We start from the raw sequence: 12,984 nt of genomic DNA, 5'->3' as shown, positions 1-12,984 counted from the left end.
TCTAGATATGAACACAAAGAAGACAAGACTCAGTGAATGACAGACTGATTTAGAGATAGAACAATCTGTGGACCACATGAGTTTTCATATATGGAGGAAATAAGAAAAGTTAGAGAAAGAAAGTGGGAAGAGAAATATCTGTGTGAAAGCAAAAATCTATAGATAACAAGATCTGAGCTGTTAACTGGAATGAAAGGCTGAGGTTTAAAACCTAGGGTTTATCTCCCCTGAATTATATTTTAACAACTTCCACTTCTTGGATGAGGACAGAAAATGTAGTTGGAGCAGGGAATGACAACAGATCAGGAGATAAGCTGATGCCACGGTATTTCTTCTATTTCTTTTTCTTAATAAGCTATGCTAGCTTTTTTTGCTTCTCCAACTCCCCACTTTCCCTCACAAAACTGCACTGTGTGGTTCTTTGACCACAATATATATGATGATTAATTAACCTACTGTGAGTTCAAATCTGAGCTCTGCTATCCCATACTGGGATAACCTTGAGTAAATTACTGCACCCCGTTGAGACTTGGTTTCCTCATATGTACAATAGATATTTTAATAGCATTCCACTTGCAAATTTATTGAGGATTAAATAATGTTACTTCGTATGCAAACACATGTAAAACCATGCCCTCTTTGGATTAACTATTCTATTAATATTGGCCATTTATATGAATTGGACATCCTGATATGCTTTTAATTCTTGAAACTTCAAATTTCAGCCTATTGTAGTTTCTTTGGGCCTTAAAATGCTCTACTTCCTCACCAGGTTCATTACCTTAGGGAATGTCTTTACTCCTTCCTCCTCCTCCTTTTTATTCTCTATTTAGTGATTTCTCCTCTACTTATCATGGCTATGTTTTTCCTGACCTTGACTTTAAAGACAGTTATTTCATTGTTCAGCCCGATATGCCCAGAGAGGAGTTCAACTCTTAAAAGAATTGATCTACCCATTATCTACATTCTAAAATTAATAAGTATATTGTTCCCCCCTCAGGGATGACTGCCAGAAAGCAGTAGTGACAAAGACTTGTAGCTGCAATATTGCTATGAAGTTCAGATAATTTTGAAGAGATTTAGTTGAGTGAAGAACAGAGCTGCTGAGCTTAGGCAAAAGAGGAAATAGCTTTAAGAAATCATTGAGACTTCAAGATGTGATTTCATATGTCTTGGCTGGGTGAATTTTTTCTGTTTTCTGTGAGGTGGGGTAAGAATAATAGGGAGTGTTTCAAGCAAAGTCCTTCCCTAAATTGTTCTAGCAGTCTCAAAACTTGTTTTCTGGGAAAAGTGTAGCTTTTTAAAAGACTCTTTATTCCCACAAGGGCCCCTCTTTTCACATATTTTTCGTAACTTTCATCTGCCTAGAATAATAGTTATTCTTTGGATTGGCAAGGCTGACATTTTGACCACTTTATCGCATTCTTGGGACTGCCATTTTTGTTTTTCATTAAGACAGGGGAAAATAGACGCCCAACTTCATACAACAGCTAGTCAGAACCTGACTCCAGAATTGAAGGCATCTCCCAGTGGGATGCCTCAGTGACTCAGCCTAAGATAGGGAGCTCCTTAGAACTTTTTCTATTTTCTCAAGATACTTAATAATACATCACTGTGACAATGAAGAAGCAGCAAGTTGAACTACTCTGAGTTATCAAGGAGAATACACTTCAGGTTAGGGAATTAAGAATCAGTTTGTTTGCATCATTTTGTGATTTCAACTGATCCATTCTTCTCTATCATCATTCAATTTAAGCTGCAATTTAATAGATTTAAAATTAGTTACTAAAATATACTTCTAGAAGCACCCTCACTGGCCATGAATTGGATTTGAGGTGATGTTTCTTTGCTTCCTTTCACTTATTGAAGTTTCATGCTTGGCAGAAAAATACTGATTAGCAATCATACTTTCCCCAATGCTTGGGCAAAGAGGGATGGTAACAGAACTTAAAGTCAATCAAGGATATCAAATGTCACAGAGTAATGTATGAATAAAGTATTTTTATTTTACATACAGAGTTTTAAAATATTTAGCTTATATGTTGTTGATCCAGTATGAATAAGACATTTACTAATATTCAGTTCTGCCCCAAACCTCAGAAGATGGATTAGGGAGACCAGAGCTGAACTATAGTGCTAATTACTTCAACTTAGCTCTTTGCTCCTTTACTGTATAGTAATAAAGATGAAAAGGATGAGAAGATTTATAGACAAAATTCAGGGGTTTTGTTGTTCTTCTAGTATAAAGGCCCATGTAAAGAGAAGGAAAATTACTGCAATGCTAGAGAGCTTAAAAATCCAAAGAATCACAACAGCTAACAAGTCACTAACAATTATTAAGTTTTCTGCACTGTGCTGAGGACATTAAAATATCCAAAACTTCATTTTTGAAGAGTGTAAAATCTATAGGGGAAGATAAACTTACTGTGAAACAATTAGGATTCAGAAGAGGGTGCAATGACATCGAAGGCTGGGATATTTAAAAGTATTTGGAAGGGTTTGTCTACCAAAATCATATTAAATCAGGTAAGTAAAGTCAAAGTCAAAACTCAAAGTTTGTTCATGTGAAGATACTGCATATTCATGAAAGGTACACGTTAAAATGGCAAGTATTACAATAAATGTAATGCCAACTCCCAGGCGTCAATACACCTTAACTCTAATTCGGAAGGGGCCTCTGGAAAGGGGTAATTAATGTGTTAATTGCTATTTAGTGAGGGTAAGCATGTGCTGTGCTTGGTACTAGATCAATCTGTGTTAAGTATAAGGATCCAGATAGTCAACTATCCAATAAGAAAGTCCTATACTTTCATTGCTCTAAACATTTGCCTATGTGAGCTACTTCACCAGGAATGCTTCTCACCACCTAACAAAATACTTTTTAATCTTTCAATGGCTAGTTCAAATTCTTTATCCAGAAAATTTTCTCAAGTGTTGTACTCTTCATTGTTCATTCACTTTCCTGTGATCATCTTGCTTCCCCAAACTAAGTCACGTGTTTCGAGAGAAAGAGAAAATGTGTGGCAGAGATATTGTTAAGTATTCATCAAACCATCTAATTTACCTCCTGGATACACATAAAGACTACATTGAAGCACCCTGTGACTAAGTAAGGCAATATGACTAATTTTGGTCAGCATAACGTGGATGGATATAATATGTACTATTTTCAAACTTGGCTTCAAGTTTCAAACCATGTCTTATTGTTCTGTCAATTCTCCTTTAAAAAAAAAAAGATTTTATTTATTTATCAGAGAGAGAGAGATCACAAGCAGGGGGGAGGGGTAGAGGGAGAGGCAGACTCCCCGCTGAGCAGGGAACCCAATGTGGGACTCGATCCCAGGACCCTGGGATCATGACCTGAGCTGAAGGCAGACACTTAATCAACTGAGCCCCCCAGGCACCCTGTCAATTCTCCTTTTGTCATAGCCATGGAATCTCTGGGCAATGACCCAGATAGGAGGAGCCTGGATTCCTTAGTTAATAAATGGGGACATGATTCCCAGAAGAAACTCCCAACCAACAACTTCCACACTGGATTTTGAATGAGTGAAAAATAAACTCCTATTGTATAAAGCTACTGAAATTTGTTTTTTATGTATTTTATGGAAACTAGCATTAATTACCCTGAATATCTAGAAATTACAACTTATTTTATGTAGGTTTTACACTAGACATATGAGATTCAATAAAGAGAATTTTAATAGAGATTAAAAGTGTTTTAAGAAACTTCATAAAAAGCATGAAACTTAAAATGGCATAAAGTATTAGTTATGCTTCTGTATTGGAAGAAGAATAGACATAATAACGATGATACATACCATTAACACTATCATGGTGAAGAAATTTAGTAACATATCATTAAAAATGTAATTAAAGAAACCAGGTATTTTTAGACTACAGGTTGAAAGATTAGTGAAAAAATAGAGAGAGGACATAGTAGCTCTCTGTCTGGTAGACCCTAAGCTATTAGGAATCACAGGAGTTGGTTTTTGTTTGGTAGAAGCCTTATTTTCAGAAATCAAAACTGTCTAGGTCAAAAATGACCATACTACTCTAGTCAGTAATGATTTTCCTATATTGGAAGCATTCAAGCGTAGGTCAGCACTGAATTATCAGGGATGTTTTAGACAGATTTAGGTTGGACTAAATGCTACTACTATTACCACCACCACCACCACTACCACCACCACCATTTTAGAAGCTGTCTATATTGGGGAATGTAATAATATTGAACATAACTTTTATGAGACAAAAACCACAGAAAACTCTACTGCCATTTTCATCTTCAACTTTCAGTTCCCAGTCAGCCTTGCCCTTTTGTTACAAAAGTTGTAACTGTCATTCACAGTAATGGCAGTAAACTGTACAGATGCATGACTATGGAAGGGAAGAAACAATTCTCTCAGGAATCTGTAAATTACTGATCTGAGGAATCCCGTGACCTACCTCCTGGGAGGAAAAACAATATTGTCATATGTATGTTAGTACTTACATACTACTCTTTGGGATAATATTTTCCCCTTTTCAGTTCTTTCAAATTTCTTTCAGTTCTTTCAATGGTGGTGGGGAGTCTAGTACTACAATATATACACACTTGCTAATGTCTTCTCTATTGGTTACTAAAAGCCACTTGTGAACGAAAACTCATTTTCTTTTTCTGCAGCTCCTCATTCGTAAGCCACTCCAAATCTACCCATGAAATGACCAGTGCCCAGATTTAAGCACTGTAGCTTATTCTCTTTCATTACTACCTGGTTATTTTCCATTTATCTTCACTTACAAATTCTGACACAGATGTTTGTATTGCACAGTTATACCTACATTTCAAGTCTTAAGACTGACCTTCTTCTTTGTTAGAGGGGAAGAAAATACCATAGTCTGAGAGAGCACAGGTCTCCTTGATCTAATAAGCAGGGTTTCATTTCTATTCTTGAGTCCTTTTCCTACTTAACTTATTGTCTCTGCTTACACAGAACAGATCAATTTCCAAAAACTATAATGTTGCTCTATTTCAAATCTTCTCTTCTCTGCTGACTTTATTCATTTTTATTTCTCTTGTTATTTACAACAAAAGAAACCTCTGACTCTTACTGGAGGCAGCATACTCTGAGAGAATGATTCATTTTGCTTCTTTGGAGTTTAACTCCATTAATGTCGTATTTACACAGCATAGGTTTATCTAAATATATCAGTGTATAATCTTTTAAAGACACCCTGCTTTTTCTTTCAGGTCTGACTAATCTCAGAATGAACTAAGGATCATAGCAGGAAAATGTCAATCTTTCCATTTTGACTACAAAATATGTATCACTGAGGAAAGATATGGCTTGACAATCTATAAATCTTTTTAAATACAATGAATTGAAAAAGGCTAATAGGAAGAACAGCCAGGAGAGCAGTGAGTTTATTGGTTATTTGTAAGTTATATATACATTTATGTTGCTAACTCTCTCTGCTATTGCATTGTTAATTTGAACTAGCCTCTTTTGTCTTTGTTGAAATGAGACTAGTGAAAGATAATGGATTTGAATTTCAAGTTCTTCTTCATGATTCAAAAAAAAAAAAAAAAGTCTTTCTTCAGTTACTAATTGCAGTTACATTTCACAGTATAACCATGAACAGAAATCTTACTACTATATATGTATATAAATTTTTCCTACTGTGAACATCAGTCTCTTTATGATTTGCCTTAAATGAGAGTATAGTGATGTTATCATTAAAGTGGGTGGGAATATCTATTACTTAATAATTCCATAACTTTGGGAAACCACTTAGCATTTCTAAATCTCAATTTCCATATCTATAAACTTAGAATAACAATACATTTGCTATGATGATTAAATGAGATTATACATGCTTAGGTTTTGCAACTTAAAACTCAGGAATTTGTGTCTTCTATAGGCTAGTAATGGGAGCCATCAAAGGATGTTATTCAAGATGGTGCTACAAAGAGAGCTTTGTTTTAAGAAAATTGATCTAGCAGTTAGTACAAAGTTAAAGAGGGAAAAGTTGAGATGTGGAGATGATGCATCTAGGGCAGGTTCAGTGGCATTGGAAGAACAGATATAAATGTGAGAAAATTGTGAAGGTAAACCTATGGAAATTCCTGATTAATGAGTATGGAGACCCCAAAATTTAAAATTCTTAGTGGGAACACTGGAATAGGTACAATTACTAGGCATAGTTTAAATAAATAATTTTAGGAAATACTAAGTTGACATCAAAAAAAGACAAGAAATGTTAGGGAATTAATCAGAATGACCAAAGTAGGAGGACAAGATAATATAATTAAGCAAGATCTTAAGAGACCAATGGAAAGAAGTCAAACAAAATACAAACTAAAAAAGTGTTTGTATTCAGGAAGGCCATAAAAATTTCAAAAGGTAATTATTATATTATTCAACTTAAGTCCAATGATAGTCTCAACAGAGGTTTTTGTAGAAATTCATAAATTGATTCTAAATATTTAGAAATACACAACACCATGAGCATTTTTTTAAAAAGAAAATTAGAGAAAATAAGACCAAATTTGGAGAACTGATATCAAAATGCCCATTAAGGTAAAGTAAATCCTTCTCACAAATGGTGCTGAAATAACTAGATATTCATATGAGAAAAAAATAAACCTTGACTACTACTTCACACTATACACAAAAATTAATTTGAGATGGATTATAGGCCTAAATTTAATGGCTAACACCATAAAGCTTTTAAGAATAAACCAACACAGCAGACCATCTTCATAATTTGTAGGTAGGCATTTTCTATTGCCATAGAAAGCAATAATGTAAAAGAAAAGTACCTGTTAAAATTAAAGAAAAAAACTGACCAAAAAAGTATTAAGAAAAATGAACAATTTAGGAATTTAGAGGAAAATTTCAGAGGAATGTGGTAGAAAAGCAAATTTGCAATTATAGTACACAGACTAAATGATAAAATAGTGGCATTCCCAATGACTGGGATAGCACTTTCATGCAAATGGAACTCTATGGGTTCAAATACCCAGGTGTGAGTATCTGAGTTAAGGGATTTTCATTTAGGTTGGCATACCTGAAGCCTACTGTGTCAGTGGGCATGTTTTAAGAAATGAGATAGAATAGGCACGCAGGGCCTGTTGACATACAAATAAGTAAGACCTTATGAAGGAGATGAGGATTTTTTGTAGGATTCTAAACAAGTGAGCTACATGATTTTACTAGCATTTTAGAAAGACCATTCTGCAGCAATGTGGAGAGCAATGCTGACTAAAAAGTGTGAGACTGATAGCAGGGAAATCATTTAGAGAGAATTTCAATAATTCATGTGAGGCTTAATAAAGAGCCAAACTAGATATTTATAGTATGAACAAAGAAAGGGATAGGATAGATTTTAGAAGGAAATAGAATAGTAGGAATTTTAGGATTCTTGGCCAGAAGTTGGGGGAGAATCCTAAGGTTACTTTCTGAGCAGAGAATACTGTTGTTTACTAAGAATCAGATTAGAAAGGTAAAGGCATATTTAGGAAGGATAAATGATTTCAGAGTGAAAGTAAGCACATAATTAAAATGGCAGCCTGTGGTATTTAAGATGGTGTGAATAAATTCAACTGTGGCCGGGGCGGGGGAAGGGGGATGGGCCACAGGGACTACGGGTTAAAGTGGCTCAAAGAGAAGATCCAGTAGAAATAAGGAAGTGGAAATGGTAAAAGGCACGGAGATTTATTGAAGGCATTTCTTCCTTTTTTTTTCTTTTTTTTTAAAGGAAAAAAGGCAGAAGAGAGGAGGGAAAAAGGACATGGGAGATAAGCTGTATCTTTCCCCTTTAGCACACTCTACTCTACTACTGTATAATAAAATAGCTAATCTCTTGCTATAATTTTATTCTAAATATTAAATTTGAAGGTACTTAGCTCAGTAATTTTCATGGGTCGAGGCATAAAGCACTTATTTTATATCTACAACACATCCTTAACTCAGTCATCATTTTACAGAGTACTTCATTAGTCAGAGGGAGAGCAGAAAAGAGTATATTTCCTCTAAAACTTGCAAGGGTGCCAATCTTTTAATAGAAATTAAGTTCAGTCATCTAGTGACATCTTTTAGTAATTTTGTTGTTCAATTCAGAAGATAAATGTTCGCCCATGTATGTACAAGCAATGACTGAGCACAGAATCAAATGCTCAATTGGGTAGAACAGATTCTCCTGCCATGAGAACTCTCCTAAGTCCTAAATTATGTGTGTAATTTTTATAAGAAATCCTAAATAGTAAGTGTTCCAAATAAGGACATGGACATTTTCATAGTCTGATTAATATAGTCCAAATTAACTCACTAATTTAGATTTTACAGATCAATTTTCATCAACAGTGACACTTAAGATTTGTCTAAGGGATAAGCCATAGGAAATGACAAAGAAAACACCTTCACCATGAGAAACGATGCTGACGTTATTTGCCCCTTATGAGGCACAGTCTATAAAATCAGGATCAACCTTCTTATATACCAGCTGAACACCTAATGATTTCCCCACATTTTCCACTTTCTCATTCAAAATTTTCTTCTCCAATGAGACATTCATTTCTACAAAAGGTTAAGTTTATTTGCCAATAGGTTTAAGTGTAAAGCAAAAACTCTTCTAATTTGTAATCCAATTAATTGTGTTTACTAAGCAACTAAAGCTTATGAGCTTTATTTCAAGCATTTTATAAACTTTAGCAACTTACCCTTTAATACTGGAAAAAACAATGAAAAACATAATTTTAGTAAATTCTTGATTTAACAATTTGCAAATTCACTGATATGTTGCAAAAATAAGGCTTTGTTGTTAGACTAAAAAAAAAAATCATTAGCAGTCACTTCATAAAGTGTGACAATGTCCATGCTTTAAAAACAAAGTAAAGTTTCTTTTAGGAAATAAAGTTTTCATAATGGAATTCACCTTGACTTTTGACATATTTTGTAAGCAGGAAAAAATTATTGAGGAAAAGCACAGGGTTGTGTTATCCTAAGCTTTATACTACTCTAAGGAAAATATTCCTGCCTTTGAATATTTGCTCTTACTGTTTCCCTTGACTGTTTGCTCTGTTTCCCTTGACCACATAGATGATGGTAGCATAAAATATGGGGAATTTCACATACTCCCATGAGGCAGACTCCCACTATTTTTATCTTTTTTTGGTTAATATTTATTTCATTTATTAAAAGAGTAAACAAGACATGAAGAAAATAAAGATGAACAAACTAGATTTTTAATGAGATTACCTTTCATTCTAACTTTCATAATGGAAGGAAAGGAGAGAAAGCCACCATATAATAACTGAAATGGCAAAAGCCTCTCCAACAAAGGCAGATGCTGCTCATGTCTCTCCCCACATTAGCCATGAGATGAGCCTGTAACAAAGAGAAAGAAGAAAGAAAGAAAGAAAGAAAGAAAGAAAGAAAGAAAGAAAGAAAGAAAGAAAGAAAGAAAGAAAGAAAGAAAGAGAAAGAAAGAAAAGAAAAGAAAGAAGGAAAGAAGGAAGGAGGGAAGGAAGGAGGGAAGGAAGGAAGGAAGGGGAAAAAGAAAGAAAACAAAGAAAACAAAGAAAGAAAGAGAGAGAGAGAGAAAGAAAAGAAGAAAAGAAAGAAAAGAAAAGAAAAGATCCACTGGCAAACCAAGTTATTTAAATGACAAATTCTGTTTGTCTCTTCTGTGCGAAACACTGAGATAGCTATTTTGTATATTTTATATCAAAGACTCACCGTAGGGGTGCCTGGGTGGCTCAGTCAGTTAAGTGTCTGTCTTTGGCTCAGGTCATGATCCTGGGATCCTGGGATCGAGCCCCACATTGGGGCTACTCAGTGGAGAGCCTGCTTCTCCCTATCCCTCTGCTGCTCCCCCTGCTTGTGCTGCCTCCTTCTCTCTCGAGTAAATAAAATCTTTAAAAAAAAAAAAAAAAGACTTACAATAATCCTGTGCAAAAGTACGATTATTATTCCCTAATACAGTGAAGGGGAAAAAATCTTTCACAGATATTAATTTCTTACTATCACACAATATATAAATGACAAAAATGGGACTTGAGAATTCATATAGTTTTAAGAGATTCATTTTAATTATAAATCAGTTTTAACCTCAAGGTTGAATAGTTCCATATTCAACTATTCTCTCTCCCCCACTCCTTATTCATTGCCTCATTTTACTCTTACTCATTTAAGAATCTACCTAGACCACTGTATTTTAAGTTCCATGAAATAATTTAACTGTGTGTGTGTGTATTTTTCTGCACAAGACTATGGGAAAAGGGCATCATTCAAGGGAACTAGAACTCTACTTATAGCCTGGACAAATAAAGGCACTGAGAAAATGTTAGAACTTTACATTCATGTGGTAGATAGGGCTCTCCACATAGACAACCAGAGTAGAGTCTTTCAGGTGGACAGAGAGATCACTCATCAAAAGGTTTTAACCCTCTACTGGTCTCACTGGAGATATCTCCCCTAGGTTGAGGACTAACCTGGTATGACTGAGCTGTCCAGTGTTAAAGACAACACCAGGAGAACCATGGATACTGGATTTTTTACCTTTTCCACGGCCCTCACCAACCTCACTGTTTAGCTGTGCCCCTCTGCCTGCCTTATATCATTTCTAACTGCTTACTGCTCACTGGCCTCCTATATCACAGACAGATGCCCATACACATCAATTAGTTACTGTTTACCAATTAGCTGTGATTATCTCACACCCTTTTGGTGCTCCAAATTCCTCTCTTCCAAATCAGGTAAACTCCTACTTATTATTTGAGATATTGTTCAACTATCTTCTCTATGAAGACTCACAAATACCATGATTATGGAAATGCTATTTTTCTCCTTTTCTGTTTCAGTACACTGGATATAGAGCTCTGTGGTGGCAATTGTCAAATAGAATACTTTCTTAACTTGTTTATTCTTATTTTGTGGAAATTGGCCAGATCACAGAGTAGGAATTGATCAAAGAGCAGGACTTAAAGACAGTCATCATTGTCAACTATTCTGCCACTAGAAACTAAATGTTGCTATCACAAGGAGATTTTAGTCTTCATAGATATTTAAAAGGTGCTGATGGATAGAGATGGGAAATTTTCCTAGTTAATTCCTAATTACAACAGCCTTCTGTACCCTCTCACTTCACCATTTTTCCCGGTTATCAGTGAGGCTAATGATTGAAACCAGATAAGGAGTCTTGATAGCCCTCAGAAGTGAAGCCCTAAAAAGATCCAGGCAAAGGGAAAAGGGAGAATCACTAAATGTTCCCTATTAAAAATGTGTGACCTAGAACTGAATCTAAGTATTCTATTAACTTTATGGATATTTCATGTTTTTAAATTTCCCTGTACTAATTTAATTGCCTGCCTCAGGGTAGAGGTATATGGTGTCCCTTTGACAAAGTCAAACTGCAGCTTAGAAACTGCTGAAATAGATACTGAACAAAGCATGACTGCTAAGTATCTACTAGTTTCTGATTGAAAAAAATTAATTCAATAATATTGAGTATAGGGCCCTGATAGTTGAGACCACAACAGTATTATTATGAGGTGCTATTCATTCTTTCCAGGTCTAACAACAGGTCAGATTGAGCTTACAATTGTCAAAATAGCAGGCATACTCACTCTTTCTCTAAATAGGTCTTATATAATGGGAGTCCAATTTTGTAAAGACCCTGTTTTAGTTTATATCATGCTATATTAAGTATTTTAACCATGGGGGCAAGACCATGGGTCAAATTTTGTAAAGCAAATGTAAATGACAAATTTTAAATCTAAATTTATTACTCATTAGGTGAGAGTGGTCAGGCCCAGTTGGGTTATTTTACAGCCGTGAGTACTATTACCATGTGGAAATAAGGCAAGAAAATAGTTCTGATGGTTAAGGTGAGGCATATCTGTTTTATGTTTGTTAACTCTCCTAGGAGTACAGAAAATATTTTGTTTAAATTCAATTTAAATTTTGTGATCCCTGGGTATACTAATAATGTGAGCAGTAATACTGATTAAGCCATGAAAAATTGCCAGTTGGTGCATTTCGGTGTAACTTAAAGTTAATTCAGAACCTAGGTTGCAAAGGATATATATTGCTAATTATCTAATTAGTTTAAACTATTTTTGTTTTTATCTGATTGTTTTCTTAAAGTTCTAGTTAGTGAAGAAACAAGTTTAGAGCCTATAGGGTATTCTAATTACTCTTGAAGAAATTCAAACAGGAAAGAACTTGGAGATGTCCTTTAATAAATTTACAGTAGGCTCGTTAAACTATACAAGGACATTTACAAAGCAATGGTTGGCAAGTTCTAAATAAGTCACTAAAAATTAAACACATAAGGAAGCCACTTAATTTTTTAATGTTATCTTTGAAAGTATATTTTATTGCCTTTTTATTCTACTCAAAGTTGTAAAGATCTTCAAGGAAGTTTGTGAAAAAATAACCTACATCAGAGACACATGTGCCTTTTCTCAATAATGATAATTCATTGCTCCTCTTATTTTATTTGTGCAGTATGTGATCATTAAAATCAAACTCTTGTTAAAATAAAGTTCTACTGGGGTGCTTGGGTGGCTCGGGTGGTTGGGGGTCTGCCTTTGGCTCAGGTCATGATCCCAGGGTCCTGGGATTTAGCCCCGCATCAGGCTCCTGGCTCAGTGGGGAGCCTGCTTCTCCCTCTCCCTCTGCCTCTCCCCCTGCTCATGCTCTCTCTCTCTGTATATCTGTGTCTCAAATGAATAAATAAAAATCTTAAAAAAAAAATTCTACCATTCTTTATCCTAGGCTTCATCTCACTTATACATAAGAAATTCATGAAAAAAAATTCACCATATTAGTGACACCTTGGAATGTAATGTGTTATGTAATGTAACCATGCAACAATTAAATGGGAGTCAACCTCGTGGTATCAACAGATATTCATGAACTCATAAGCAAAGGTAATGAAGGGAGTGTTATTATAATGAATAGTACATATTAGGTTATAATTACCAAAGCAGGAACC

The sequence above is a fragment of the Halichoerus grypus genome, chromosome 7 (assembly GCF_964656455.1).
Source record: "Halichoerus grypus chromosome 7, mHalGry1.hap1.1, whole genome shotgun sequence".
Lineage (NCBI taxonomy): Eukaryota > Metazoa > Chordata > Mammalia > Carnivora > Phocidae > Halichoerus > Halichoerus grypus.
This window is presented reverse-complemented; position numbering follows the sequence as displayed.